This window comes from Oryctolagus cuniculus, chromosome 10, assembly GCF_964237555.1.
Source record: "Oryctolagus cuniculus chromosome 10, mOryCun1.1, whole genome shotgun sequence".
Taxonomy (NCBI): domain Eukaryota; kingdom Metazoa; phylum Chordata; class Mammalia; order Lagomorpha; family Leporidae; genus Oryctolagus; species Oryctolagus cuniculus.
The window spans coordinates 30,416,524-30,432,691 of NC_091441.1; positions in this window are offsets into that span (position 1 = coordinate 30,416,524).

Here is a 16,168-nt window from a genome sequence, read left to right on the forward strand (position 1 = left end):
TAATGAAAACTATAGTTTTGGAGAATATTTGGGGGTAAAACATTTGAATAAGTTTTGTGAAAACAAAATTCCTTCCCCCAAGAAATGGTTATTAAAGACCAGATCAGCTTTGGGCCATTGTCAGCACCTGGAGATCTCCTCTTGTTAAGGTTGCTGTCTGGATAAAGGAGTGCTCTGAATCTCGCTAGATCTCCTGACAGCGCTGGTGATGAAGTAAACAGTGTGCTTTCTTCCTCACTCTGGTGATTTCAATCCAAGTCCATGAGATATTTTTGTGCCCAAAATTCTGGTTTCCCAATGAAAACAGATAGAAGGGCCACCGTGGGGAGCCATTCACAGGCAGATTCTAATGTACTGCTGGGGTGCATAGAGGCCCACACGGATGGCATCCCAACCTAAGGTTGCCAAAGACCATCCTAACTGAAGAGCCATCTCCCCATGGACACCTGCCAACAGATTTCAAAGGGATCTAAATTATATCACTATGGTATTTAATAATCCTCCCTAGCCAGATCCATTGTCATGAAATATTTTTAAAAAATCTTCATAACTTTACTTTTGAGATGGATAAAAGTTTTGATCGTGGTCACCACAGTAAGAAGCCAAAGGAGGGGCAGTCCTTTGTGATTTCTCTCCTTAGCTGGGGAAGGATGAGAAGCTTTGTCTGAGAAGGGACAGACACCAAGTCTGGAGTCGGCCGACCGGCTCCCAGTGAGCACTGCACAAAACTGATAGGGAGATGCTGCCACGAAGCGTGTTCTCCTTGAGCTGTTTTTCCAGGAGGGCTCTGGGTCTGGGCATGGGACTCACACAGGCTTTGGGACTTGGAGCCCATTTGTGATGCTGGCACCTGACTCGGGAGTCATCTGAGCAGTCAGGTTGGTTGGTGGAGCATTTTCCCTGATAAGAGCATTAAATTGCACATCAGGGTGGAAGCCCAGCATCCCTCGCTTTGACTTCAAGTCAAAGATAGCCAAGGTGAGGGAAAATGACCAGGGAGGTCACATACCTGGCTTCGTGACCAGCCACAAAGAGCCTCAGAAGTCATTTTGTGTAGACTCAACTGCAAACCCTGGGACTCGACAGCCCAAGAACAGCAAGAACAGCAGCTGGGCCGGAGAGGTCAGAAGGAGATTTGTGGATGAATTTAAAATTTTGTCGTGCAGTTGCATCAGTGGCAGTGTACACCAGCCCCAAATGTAATTCATTTCTTTCTAATTGTCTCTTTAAGTATCTCACCATTATGAGTGCTAAAATAGCAGCAAACAATTTTGAAGCAAAAGGGAAATTAGAGTCAAATAACTTGATAGGTATGTCTGCATAGCCCTGGAATTATTAACCAGGGTATAGCTCTGAATTAAGTCAAGGGTCAAGTTCAGTGCAGAAGTCATTGGCCTCTCCTCCTTCGAAGGCACCACTGAGCCTCTATTCCATGCAAGCACTGGAGTCTAACAATGAAACCATAAACTCACATGCCCCAAACCAACAGTTGCAGAGGAACATAGGCAAGGAAACCCAATGCATCCTGTGGAAACGTGTCGTTTACCCCCTGGATGTTCTCATTAAGGACAGTGAACACCTCGTCCATCCTCTAGCAGTGTTTCAAGTTAGAACAAAAAAGAATTTCTCCCCAGACCTGGATAGGATCGAGTTCTCTGAGCTGCCCCATGGAAACAGACAAGACATCCATCTCCAGCACCGCATGAGGCCAAAAATAAAACCTGTCTTCGGAAGGATGCGTACGAATTCTTGGCTCCATCAAATGGCAGCAGAAAATCACTGTGCTCTTCTCTTTGGCTGTTTTTTTCATATCAAAATCCCAAGGTCAACCCAGATACAAGCTAGTGAAGAATACAGGCAATGCAAATAACACTCTCGATTTTGATTCCAACTTAAATTATAACCTCAGAAAGGACCATTGCAAATCAAGACAAAAAATCCTGGCCCAACCAATGAAGTGTTTCCTGTTGGTGCAAACCAGACATTTCAGACTGATGCTTTCCCTTCTCGGAATGCTTGAGCAATTGCTCATCTCTTGGCCACAGGCAAGGAGAGGGAGACATAGGCATCACATCCCAATTTCCTTAGACGGAGCCGTGAGTGTGGCTTCAGTGCTGTGGAAAATAGAGGGAGAAGTCTCTTCTGGCTACAGGGGATAGGATCAGACCTCTAAGATCTCTTTCATTTAAGAGTCAGAGTTGAGAGAGTCTTGGTCAGCAGCAAGGAAGGTCACCTTGTCAGCGTGGTGAGGATGTGTGACCCTGTCACTTAACTAGCCATTTGCAACAGCCTCCAGACCAGAGGCAGACTACAGTCCTCTGTAGAGGGCACAAACTGACAATTGCATGAGGCTCCCCCTAGGACCCCAAACCATGCTTGTAATTACAACTACTTTTGTAGGAGAGACGTACTCTGGACACTCTGAGTGAAGGGGTGTTCACATCAACTCACTATCATCTCCCAGCAATTAACACAGTCTGTTGCATGGAACAGCCGCACAAAACGTTTTTGCTAAGTGAGTGAAAGGACCGCATGTGTTTTCTTTGATTTCAAATGACCATATATGGCAAAGTGCTGACTGCCATCCATTAGAATCCGCTCTGGGGTGGCGATACATCTAGACAGAAGACTACCTTTCCCAGGCTTGTTTGGATTAGATGTGGCCATGGGACTGTGGATGCAGGTGCAAATGTGAAACTTCAAAGAAGGTTGCTTCAAAGGGTGTGACTTAGTTAAGAATTATTTCGTTTCCCCCTCTCATTCCCCTCTTGCCTGAGTCTGTATGGTAGATGGTGCCCCACTAGCCACTTTAGGCCATCAGGCGATTTTGAAGGTGGAGGATGGCACAGAAAGATAACAGAAGCCTGGGTCCTTGATAACTAGTGAGTCAGCCATTGCCAAATTTCCTTTGTATTGGAAAGAAACAAGTTTCTATCTTACGCTGTCATTTTAGATTTTATGTTAACTCTGATTACAAAACCCTTTAGTCTATCTGGGGGCTTAATCAACCTTTTATCTGCATGACAATTTTCAAATGCATGTGTATGCTGTCTATTCCATTTTATGATCACATTGGCCCTTTGCTTTTGCTAAGAAAGGTTATTGGATGCGAAGGCTCTTCATCACAGAGTCAGTTCCAAATCCTGTTCCTCCTACTGTCATGAGAAGCTTTCCTTGCCAATTTCTTGGTCTCATAGTGAGCCAATCTATAGCATCTTTGATACTGCACATTGCTATATGAATAGGTGAACAGAAGGGAAAGGGCCAGACCTGAATTTGATCTGCTCCCTGGGGTAAGACAGGAGCTGGGTGACAAAGAAATGCTGATCTAAGGCACCCATAGGTTCTTCTGTGATATATGCAAAACTGTACGAGGACTCCACAAGGAAATAGTGTTCAGAGGCACAGGAAGGCTCAGGAGCAGCTGTCAGTCATCAATTTTTATGCTCTGCTATTCACCTGTCACTCACGGGTAGTCACCAGGCACCTCTGAGATCAGTTAGGGTAGCATGAAGCAAGACAGAGCAGACTGAGATGTGGTGAGCAGAGAGCTCTTTGGCTCAGGAACCCGCGTGAGTATCGGCTCTCCTAGACAGAAGGGCAGCCAGGTAAGCTTGAGAACTCAGGTGATAGCCCCAGACTCCCACACCTGAGCCAGGAACCACGGCACAGAATTGAGGGGGAAAGCTGAGACTTTCTAAATACCACTTGACTTCAGGCCTCCTTTGGGCTCTCACACGGTGTTGCCATTTTAGGAGGCGGGATGGGAAGAGAGCTGCCCTTGACCGGAGAAAGGTGTTGGAACACACTGAAAGCCAAGTTGCCTTCCTGCAGATGGCTGCTTATTTATATGCCAAGAAGAAGCTCCACACAGTTTAAAAGTAATAACTTCAGGTTTCCTAAGGTAAATAATCATTCAGAAAAGCCACAACTCTGTATGGAATCAAAAACATCCCTGAAAGCACTGTCAACATCTGGAGTTTTCAAATAATAAAATTCATCCTTCTCATCCAAGTTTTACATCATCTCACTATTAGGGACAGTGGCTTCCTGGATGACTGTTAATGATGGTTGTCTTTATTATATTTTAGACCATTTAGCAAAGTTTATTGATTTATACTTCCTTGTAATTAGTTGTAGTGATTAAAATAGCTTTTATAGTCCTCTAGAGATTGACTTTTAAAAGAATCAACATTTCCCCCAAATTACGTGCTTTAAAACATGGTTAAATACTGTTTGCATTCAGCACTGAACCATCAGTGGTGAAACTGTGATTTTATATGTAGTTGCTTTCTCATCCCTCTACTTACATGGTGCCATCAGCCAATTACTTGGCAGCCAATAATAATAACAGCAGCCAACTTTCACTGAGTGTTTACAGGAAACTGAATGTTGTGCTAAATGTCTTACTGCATTATTTCATTTAATCCTCTCAACAATGCTAGGAAGTAGGGACTATTTAACTGAAAATTGCAGGAGTTAAGCTACTCAGCTGGTAAATGGCAAAGCAGAAATCTGAACCTAGGGCTGTTGTCACTTCAAATTTTCTGCTTTAACCACTCACATCCACTGCTGACTGCCCAGTTAACCAGGGAGAACCATTCTAAACTTAGATGAGTTGGAAGTCCCAAGCTGATTTGAAGGGTGCTAGACTAGCCTACAAAGAAAAATATCTTCCCAAACCAACCTCACTTGAAACTGAAATTCCACTATTAGCATAATTCTTTTTGTTAGGTAGGAAGTCAGATATGAGCTTATGTGTGTGTGACAAAGGCCTAAGGAGACATCTATGTCCAGCATATGTATCTCAAAGTCATCCGGATAACCTTTCAGGAGCAGCCCAGTATTTGCATCCTGCCCTGCCCCTTCTATCCAATAACCTGCCAAGTGGGGGTCCCTGCCCCTTCTGCCTGATAATCTTCCAGGTGCAGCTCAGTATCTGCATTTCAAATATCCTGCTCCGGATCCTGATCCTCCAGGGGGTCCTGCCCATCCTTCGTCTAACCGGGGCAACACCAACCAGGCTTCCCCCTGCCTGATAACTTCATGGGGGAAACTCAGATACGAATTTTTCTATTTACATCCAAGAAGTCCTTCATTCCAGGAAGAGCAGAGGTGGGGAGGCAAGGCCCATCCCCTTAAAAACCCCCCGGGCTCAACCAGACTGCGCGCTCAGCCCTCTGCCTCTTTGCCGAGCCGCCTGCCTGCCTGCCCAGGTGTACTCTCTCCACTCAACCATGTAACCCCGCTCTCCCCCAGTCTGAGCAACTGGGCTCCCTCTCTCAGGTTCTGTCTGGAGAGGTGCCCATCCATTCTTACAGATGTCCCTGCTCTAATAAACCTTGCTATTTGCTTTCCACTTATTCTCTGTCTCACACCTGAATTCTTTCTTGTGCGAAGACAAGGACCCTGCCATTCTCTGGTAACATTTTGACCAAGGTATTAGAAGTTTCTGGACAGGGCTACTCCAAGTGTGGGCCACCAAAGAGCTAACATTATAAAAAGCCTTAGAATAAAGCATACAGGTATGTCTTCATGACCTCGGCTCAGGCAATGATTCTTTACATACAACACCAAAAGGCACTACTGACAAAAACAAATCAATAACTTAAGTTTCCTCAAAATTACAAACTTTAGCACTGGAAATAATGTTATATTCAGAACAGCAAGTTACAGAAGACACCGAAGTCTCAGGGCTGAATTATGGAGTCTTTACTTCTGAGAGCTGGGGGCTGCACGGGGTCGTGTGCTCTCCAAATCACGCAGCCCTGATTGAGCTCCTGGGTAAGCTTATAAAGGCAAAAACCACATCTTGGTGGAAGTTCATTACAAAGCCAAGCATTTGTTACAGAAGCTAAAACAAGCAAGGTTACACTTACCATGGGGAGCATCAACACATTTCCCAGCACTTAATGTAAACAAACCTTACAGATAACATTCTTACAAGATTAACTTTTTAGTACATAGTAGTTTGTGACTGTTTAGAAAAAAGTAGAGGACACTCAGGGACAAAATGGAGTGACTCTGGTCTGGACACAGCTCACTGGCATCTCAATAATACCATCAAGAAAAACGAAAAGACAGCTCACAGAATCAGAGAAAATATTGCACGGAATGGTTTTGTGTGTGTGTGTGTTTTTTTTTTTTTTTTTTTTTTTTGGACAGGCAGAGTGGACAGTGAGAGAGAGAGACAGAGAGAGGAAGGTCTTCCTTTGCCGTTGGTTCACCCTCCAATGGCCGCTGTGGCCGGCACACCGCGCTGATCCGAAGCCAGGAGCCAGATGCTTCTCCTGGTCTCCCATGGGGTGCAGGGCCCAAGCACTTGGGCCATCCTCCACTGCACTCCCGGGCCATAGCAGAGAGCTGGCCTGGAAGAGGGGCAACCGGGACAGAATCCAGCGCCCCGACTGGGACTAGAACCCAGTGTGCCGGCGCCGCAAGGCGGAGGATTAGCCTGTTGAGCCGCGGTGCCGGCCTAATAGTTAACACTTTACTATAAACATGGCTTTGTGCTGCGTGATTTTGCTTAGCTGTGGGCTAGTGTAAGTGTTCTGAGCGTGTTTCGTGTGGGCTGGGCTAAGCTATGATGTTCACCAGGTTATGTGTATGAGATGCATTTTCCACTGAACAATATTTTTTAACACATCGACAAGTTTGCTGGGACATAACCTGACTTCTAAGTTGAGAAGCATCTGTGGAGACCGGCACTGTGGCGTAGTAGGCTAAGTCAGCTCTGGCATCCCGTATGGGCTCTGGTTTGTATCCTAGCTGCTCCTCTTCCAATCCAGCTCCCTGCTAACAGCCTGGGAAAGCAATGGAAGATGGTTCAAGTGCTTGGGCCCCTGTACCCACGTGGGACACCAGGAGGAAGCCCCTGGCTCCCGGCTTTGGATCAGCCCAGCTCCAGCCATTGCAGCCATTTAGGGAGTGAACCAGCAAATGGAAGACTTTTCTCTTTTTCTCTCCCTCTCTCTGTCTATAACTCTACCTCTCAAATAAATAAACAAAAATGTTTAAAAAAGAAGAAGAAGAAGAGGGGCTGGCGCTGTGGCATAGTAGGTAAAGCCATGCCTGCTGTGCTGGCATCCCACATGGGCGCCGGTTTGAGTCTCAGCTGTGCCACTTCTGATCAAGTTCTCTGCTATGGTTTGGGAAAGCAGTAGAAGATGGCCCAAGTCCTTGGGTCCCTGCATTGATGTGGGAGACCCAGAAGAAGCTCCTGGATCTTGGCTTCAGATTGGCTCAGCTCTGGCCATTGCGGCCATCTTGGTAGTGAACCAGTGGAGGGAAGACCTCTCTCTCTCTCTCTTTCTCTCTCTCTCTCTCTCTCCCTCTGCCTCTCTGTAACTCTGGTCTTCAATTAAGTAACTCTTTTTATAGAGAGAGAGAAAGAAGCATCTGTGTATTCTTCAGTCAACTCCCATTGCTTGAAATACCTTGAATAGTTCTCTACAAATAAATGCTTAATACAGCATTGTGGTACTTTAATTTAGTCTCAACCTTCCTTAGATCTATGTTTAAAGACCTCAGAGAAAATTTACTTCCTGTGTTCCCTGCTTGGGGGGGAAAGTTTGTTATAATAAAACCATGAGGGATGGTGGCATTGTGGTGCAGTGGGTTAAGCTGCTGCCTGTGATGCCAGCATCCCATGTGAGAGGGGCTCCGAGTCTCAGTTGCTCCACTTCTGATCCAGCTCCCTGCTAATGACCTTGGGAAAACAGTGGAAAATGACCCATGTGGTTGAGCCCCTGCACCCGTGTGGGAGACTCAAATGGAATTCCAGGCTCCTGGTAGGCCATTTTGACTATTTAGGGAATGAACCAGCAGATGGAAGATCTCTCCTATCTCCCTCTTTCTCTCTGTAACTCTGCCTTTCAAATAAAAATAAATATTTTATTAAAAAAATCACAAGATTACTCTATGACTTAAAAAAAGGAAAGCTATTCCATAATACCGCAAATTTTCACAGCACCAACGGTCTCCCATTCTAACATCTGCAAGCTGCCTTCCTAATGTACTAGGGTTTCTCCCCACCCCCACATCACGGCTGTGTACACATGATTGATTCAACAAAGATTAATAAGGTCATGTTTATATAATAAGCTACATAAATAACCACATGCATAAGAAAGCCCTTGGGAGGTACTCATTAATTCTCAGAACTCCTACGAGGTTTCCTTTCTTTAACATTAAGTAACGAGAAAGGAAGAATCTTGGCACCGACAGATGGGTGCTCCATCTTCTGAAACAGAACTTTTTATTCTTAACTCTCAGGAAGCCAAGGCTAGCTGACTCTTGTAGCTGCTCCAGAATCAAACTGAATTAGAGCAGTTTTCTCAGATAAGCAGAGGTTTAAAAACCATCCCAGAAGAAGAACTATGGTCTAATTTATTTTTTTAAAGATTTATTTATTTATTTGAAAGTCAGAGTTACACAGAGAAAGGAGAGGCAGAGAGAGAGAGAAAAAGAGAGAGAGAGAGAGAGAGTCTTCCATCTGCTGGTTCAGTCCCCAAATGGCTGCAACAGCTGGAGCTGCGCCAATCCAAAGCCAGGAGCCAAGAGCTTCTTCCCGTTCTCCCATGTGGGTGCAGGGCCCCAAAGACTTGGGCCATCTTCTACTGCTTTCCCAGGCCATAGCAGAGAGCTGGATTGGAAGTGGAGCAGACGGGACTCGAACCAGCGCCTATATGGGATGAGGGCACTACAAGTGGCAGCTTTACCCCGCTACGCTACAGCGCCGGACCCCCAACTTTATTTTGATGTTACCAACTATTACCAAAGTCTTAGCTGCCACTCAAGGGTCCATGCAGCTTAGACCCCATCTGAATAAACCACCTCACATCTGGACCCTTCCCTGTGCTGGCCCCACTCCTCACCCTCTTGCTTTTGCTGACTCCGTTTCTCCACTGAGAAGGCCCTCCTTCCTTCCTCTCTTCTCGCCCAAGCTCTGCCCCACCCATCAAGAGTCCTCTCAGGTCCATCCCAAACCCTCAGATTTCCCTCGTTCTCAAAGCTGCAAGGTTACTTGATTTTCTTTACCTGTTGTTTGGCCCTTGTGCCCTGCTGCTTTGGGGTTTATTGTGCTGTGTGTCCGATGTGTGCCTAGTGAGATGGTAGCTTCTTTAGCACAGGAACAAAGTCCTTGTCTTCCATTGCACTCCTCTTGACTCCACAAATGGAGCTGTTCCCTAAGTGGTTTTGTTTTTCCTTAAACTGGAGAGGTAAAGTTACAGACAGTGAGAGGGAGAGACAAAGAGAATGGTCTTCCATCTGCTGGTTCACTCCCCAAATGACAGCAATGGCCCGAGCTGGGCCAATCCAAAGCCAGGAGCCAGGAGCTTTCTCCCATGTGGGTGCAGGGGCCCAAGGACTCGGGCCATCCTCCACTGCTTTCTCAGGCCATATTTTTGTCAGTCTTCACATCAGAGAGCTGGATGGGAAGAGGAGCAGCTGGGACTCAAACCTGGGGGAGGCTTAGTCCACTGCGCCCGCCCTCCTTACGTGTTTTCTAAAGCAGATGACTTAGATGCCTCAGGGGAGACTCAACCTATAGAAATGTGGTCAACCAAGCTGTTCTTTTTTTTTTTTTTTTTTTTGACAGGCAGCTCCAATGGCCACCGCGGCCAGCGCACCGCACTGATCCGAAGGCAGGAGCCAGGTGCTTCTCCTGGTCTCCCATGGGGTGCAGGGCCCAAGCACTTGGGCCATCCTCCACTGCACTCCCAGGCCACAGCAGAGAACTGGCCTGGAAGAAGATGGTCCAAGTGCTTGGGCTCCTGCCATCCACGTGGGAGACCAGGATGAAGCTCAGTGATCCCTGGCTTCAGCCTGGCCCAGCGCTGCCTGCTGTGGTCATCTGGGGAGTGAATCAGTAGATGGAAGATCTCTCTGTGTGTGTCTCTCCCACTCTCTCTGTAACTCTTTCAAGTTAGAGTTACAAGTTACAAGTCAGAGTTACACAGAGAGAGGAGAGGCAGAGAGAGAGAGAGAGAGAGAGGTCTTGCATCCACTGGTTCACTCCCAGATGGCCGCAATGGCCAGAGCTGAGCTGGTCCGAAGCCAGGAGCCAGGAGCTTCTTTTGGGTCTCCCACGTGGGTGTAGGGGCCCAGCGACTTGCACCATCTTCTACTGCTATCCCAGGCCACAGTAGAGAGCTGGATTGGAACAGGAGCAGCGGGACTAGAACCAGTGCCCATATGGGATGCCGGTGCTTCAGGCCAGGGTGTTAACCCACTGCACCACAGTGCCGGCCCAATAAATAAATCTTCTTAAAAATGTTTTTAATTTATTTGAAAGGAGAATAAGAAGAGAGAGAGATCTTCCATCTCCTGGTTCACTCCCCAAATGCCCCAACAAGAGCCTGAAACTCAATCTGGGTCTTCCACACAGGTATCAGGGACTCAAGCACTTTTTTTTTTTCTGGTATGTTTCTTTTTTTTTTTTTTAACTTTTATTTAATGAATATAGATTTCCAAAATACAGCTTATGGATGACATTGGCTTCCCCCCCTCCCCAACGACTTCCCTCCCACCCACAACCCTCCCCTTTCCCGCTCTCTCTCCCCTTCCATTCTTATCAAGATTCATTTTCAATTTTCTTTATATACAGAAGATCAGTTTAGTATACATTAAGTAAAGATTTCAACAGTTTGCAACCACATAGAAACACAAAGTGAAAATACTGTTTGAGTACTTGTTATAGCATTAAATCTCAATGTACAGCACATTAAGGACAGAGATCCTACATGAGGAGTAAGTGCACAGTGACTCCTGCTGTTAGTCATGAGTTTCCAAGGCTATGGAAACCTTTTGAGTTCACTGACTCTTATCTTATTTAGACAAGGTCATAGTCAAAGTGGAAGTTCTCTCCTCCCTTCAGAGAAAGGTACCTCCTTCTTTGAAGACCTGTTCTTTCCACTGGGATCTCACTCACAGAGATCTTTCATTTAGGTTTTGTGGTTTTTTTTTTTTTTTTTTTTTTTTTTTTGCCAGAGTGTCTTGGCTTTCCATGCCTGAAATACTCTCATGGGCTTTTCAGCCGGAGCCGAATGCCTTTAGGGCTGATTCTGAGGCCAGAGTGCTGTTTAGGACATCCGCCATTCTATGAGTCTGCTGAGTATCTCGCTTCCCATGTTGGATCACTCTCCCCTTTATTTATTCTATCGGTTAGTATTAGCAGGCACTAGACTTGTTTACGTGATCCCTTTGACTCTTAGTCCTTTCATTATGATCAATTGTGAACAGAAATTGATCACTTGGACTAGTGAGATGGCATTGGTGCATGCCACCTTGATGGGATTGAATTGGAATCCCCTGGTATGTTTCTAACTCTACCATTTGGGGCAAGTCAGCTTGAGCATGAGGGACTCAAGCACTTGAGCCATCACCTGCTGCCTCTGAGCACACGTTAGCAGGAAGCTGGGTCAGAAGCAGCGCACAGACTCAAAGCCAGGGACTCCAGGATGTGACATGGGCATCTCAAGCGGCGATTTCACCGCTGTGCCAAATGCTTTCTCCAGATCCTCTCAGTTTCAACTCCTTCTCTTTTTATCTCTGGAAACTTTTATTTTATTGCTATTATTTCCTGTTCTGCATTCTTGTTTTTATGAAACTCCCGTTTCTCCTATTTTCTGTTTCCATATCTTCTGGCACTACACTTCTTTCTATATTCTGGGAGATCGCCTCAATTTCATCATCAATAAACCTTTCTAGAAGTTTATCAAGTTTTTCATTTTAAGAATTCCCTCTTTTTGTGTGATTTTTCATTTTGTGTAAAAATTTTGGGGGAAAAACCCCTTTGTCTAAATTCCTCTCAAATCACTTTTCTTCTCATGAATTAAACTTCTTTTCTGAATCACCTCTAACCTCTCCTAAGGTCAATTTTAACTGATTTCTCATCTCAGCCTTTCTTCTTTTTTCATGTTGCTGCTTTTCTTCTCTCTCTTTTTTTTTTAGATTTATTTTATTTATTTGAAAGCGTTACAGAGAGAGGTAGAGACAGAGAGAGAGGTCTTCGTCTGCTGTTTCACTCCCCAGATAGCTGCAATGGCTGGAGCTGTGCTGATCCAAAGTCAGGAGCCAGAAGCTTCCTCCAGGTCCCCCACATGGGTGCAGAGCCCCCAAGGACTTGGGCCATCCTCCACTGCTATCCCAGGCCATAGCAGAGAGCTGGATTGGAAAGAGGAACAGCCAGGACTAGAACTGGCGCCCATATAGGATGCCAGCATTTTAGGCCATGACGTTAACCCGCTGCTCCACAGCGCCGGCCCCCATGTTGCTGTTTTCATCACGTGTATTGGCTACCTATTCATGTTTAATAACAATGACCTTGAGTGGACGTTCAAATAATTGAAATGGAGAGAAACATCTAAGCATGAAGTCTGTGTATGCACTTGCAGAAGCCATGAAACCAGCAGTTTAGCTGTGGGTTGAACAAGCAAGGAACCAGCAGTCCAGCTAACAGCCTCCCCCAGGCAGGAGTAAGGGACAGCTCTGCTGTGCTAGAGAAGCACTCACATTACAAACACCAGCTCTTCAGATGGGTCCATATCCTAAGAAGAAAGTCCTTTCAGACTTGCCCAGGGCAAATGTCAGACAGTTTGGTGTCTTTTCTAAGCAGGTTGGGAGTGTATTTGGAAAGACTGATCACTGGATACACAGGTCACCGACTGATGCACCTGTATTCAGCCCTGCTCCTCCTTCTCCATCTCTTCTGCCCCTGATGACCCTGAATCAGGGGATTTCATGAGATTCCTGAGGACAACTGCCACCTCCACTGTAACCCCTTCCTGGCTCCTGCTGGGCCACAGTCTATCCACAATGTGTCATCCATCAGTGTGCTTCATGCCATTTTTTCCCCTACTAGCAATTGTTAAAATTGCTTAAGTTCAGCCGGCGCCGCGGCTCAATAGGCTAATCCTCTGCCTGCGGCACCAGCACCCCGGGTTCTAGTCCCAGTTGGGGCGCTGGATTCTGTCCTGGTTGCCCCTCTTCCAGGCCAGCTCTCTGCTGTGGCCCGGGAGTGCAGTGGAGGATGGCCCAAGTGCTTGGGCCCTGCACCCGCATGGGAGACCAGGAGAAGCACCTGGCTCCTGGCTTTGGATCAGCGTGGTGCGACGGCCGCAGTGCACCGGCCACAGCAGCCATTGGAGGGTGAACCAACGGCAAAGGAAGACCTTTCTCTCTGTCTCTCTCACTGTCCACTCTGCCTGTCAAAAACAAAAATTGCTTATGTTGTTCCATGTCTACACCATTACACATGTATTTCCCTTTTTAAATCCCTTTATAGTTTAATAGAATCTCAAGAAGTATGGAAGTGAAATATAAAAACATCTTGAACTGGGAGACAATCATGTACATTCAAAAGCCCCTGTTGATCCTGATGATCAGCCGGATTGGGGAGACATGGCCTTAAACTATCTTCTTTTCACGTTTCCTTGTTTGAGCACCAAGTATTTACTGCTTTATAATTCTTTGCATTCCATGACTCATTTTTCTAACTTTTTGGTACTTTTGATGAGAGCAAGTGTATGTCTGGTTACTGCTTGTAGATTTGAATTGTTTGTGCCTATCCTATGGGACCTCATTCAACTCCTAGAATGATGGAACGCACATCTTAGAATTCAACACATTTCATTGAATAAAAGAATAAACAAGTGAATGAGTGAGTGAAGGAAGGATATGCATTCAAGTTAAGCAGTTTCTCTAATTTTTTAAATTGTGATTTTATTTATTCAGGTGACAGTTGTTGAAATAAAGCTAGTCAGCACTATAGGATTAATCCCTTCTTAAAACACAATGACTCAATTTTATTTTTTAAAGAAACTTTCCATTTCCAAGAACCCTATTTCCAGAAACACTTCATAATGCACAAGCTTTCAGCTTGCAAATGGTTTCACTTGAGTCTCAGATCAGAAATAGCTTGTATGAGTCCAGAGACATGAATGAGGCTCTTCTTGTGGGGTTTTCCTATTTTGGTCTAATGCTTACCACCTGAGTGGATTCTGCTGCCATAAATGCATTTGGATGCAAGGTTGCTATTATAAATAACAAAATTAAAAGCAAACATACCTCAGTCATCATTGATTCATATATCAGACATAGACAGTAAAATAAATATCCCTATTAAAATAATTATCAGGATAAAATGCTAAAAAACCATAATCCATTTTTGTCAGTCTTCAAATTGAGTCTAAATTTTTAATAAATAACATGCATCCTCCTTATCTTGAGCTATTTTTTTAATGAATACAGAAATAACAGCGCTGAGATTTAAAAATAGCAAGAGGAAAAGAGCAAAAACCACAGACTTATTGAACTTTTTTAGGCTCCAACTTGTGATAACTTTTTTGTTGCCACATACCTGATATTTTTATTGCATGATGAAAGATTTTAGTGAGTTTGGATAGTTACTGATTCCTCAATCAGCAAGTGTTTTCATTATTTACAGATCATTTGGATATTGTGAATATCATTTCAGTTAGCCAGGACCCTGGGGTTATAATGAGAAAGAATTCAGACTATGTGAAGTTCTACACGACAAATGACCCAGTTCTTTCAGTGAACAGATGGCTTTCATTATTTAGTTTTAAAAGAGGTACTTGTTGGATGGGCATTTGGCCTGGTGGTTCAAACCCCCATGCCCTGCACTGGAATGCCTGGGTTTGAGTCCTGGCTATGACTTCCAATTCCAGCTTCCTGCTAATGTAGACTGGGGGAGGCAGCCGTGATGGCTCAGCTCAAGTAGTTGGGTCCCTATGATCCATTTGGAAGATCCAGACTGAGTCCCAGGCTCCCAGCTTCAAACTGGCACAGCCCTGGTCACTGGGGACATTTGGGAAGAGAAACAAGCAGATGGGCGCTCTCTCTGTGTCTGTGTCTTTCTGTCTGTCTGTCTCTCTGTTTCTGTGACTCTTCAATCAATACATAAAAACTTAAAGAAAACAATTAAAAAAGAGGTGGGTGCTGTGGCACAGTTGGTTAGGTTGCAGCTTGGGATGCCAGCAGCCCATAGTGGAATGCTTGTGATCAGGTCCTGCCTCTGCTTTCAATTCAGCTTCCTGCTAACGCAGGAAGGGAGGCAGCAGATGGCGACTCAAATGCTTGCTTCCTGAATAACAGGGCCTGATAGGGTGACTAACGTCAATGCATGAAACCATATCAAGTGGCCAGGAGTTCCGCTCCAAGCAGCAAGCTCCAATTTTAAATTATTTTTATTTATTTGAAAGGCAGAGAGACAGACACACAGAGAACTACCATCTGGTTCACTCCCTAAATGCCCACAGTGGTCAGTGCTGGACCAGGGCCAAAGCTGAGAGCTGGGAAAATAATCCCAGGTTCCCACAGAGATGGCGAGAATCAAACAACTTGATTTCCAGGCTCTGCACTGGCAAGAAGCTAGTCAGCAGCTGAAGCCAGGAAGGGGGCCCAGGCATTCCGATATGAGATGCAAGCCTCCCAACCACCAGGCTTAATGCATGTTCCAAGTTCTAATTTTAAACAGATCACAGCCAGCAAAACTTTTCCAAGCTGCTAAAATGCAGAATATGCATTTTACCCAGTTTTCTGTTTGTTTAGAAACTGTGGGGAGCAACTGGGAGCAACTCGGACTAGACTAAGTTACTGGAATTAAGACTTATTCTATGCATCTGCTCTCCCACAATATGGCGCTGGGAGAGGAGGAAACAGCTTCTACACAGCTGCCTCCAGTTCAGCCAATAAACTGTAGGACCTGCTCCTGATTGGAGGAGAGCAGCGTACTCGGCGTATGGGTAGCAGAGTTGGGATTGGTGGAAGAGGACTATAAAGGAGGAGAGAGACAACATGCACCAGGAACATCTAAGGGGAACATCTATCTGAAGGAACACCTGTGCAGCCCCCGAGAGAGCCGGCCGGCGGTGTGCCGCTCCCCCGCGGAAGTGGGGAAAGTGGCAGGGGGAACCGCCCTTCCACGGAGGTGGAAGGGACGGTAGCCAACCCGGGAAGAACCAGCAGCAAACCCGGGAAGGGCCGAGCAGACAAAAGAACAGCGCAGGGTCCTGTGTCGTTCCTCCACGAAGACGGGGAGCGACAGAAACTATTTGTTGTTTGTCACTGTAACAAATACATTATAACAACATCTCTAGGCCACTGGATTTCTTTGGAAGTAAAGACATCAGACATCAGAACA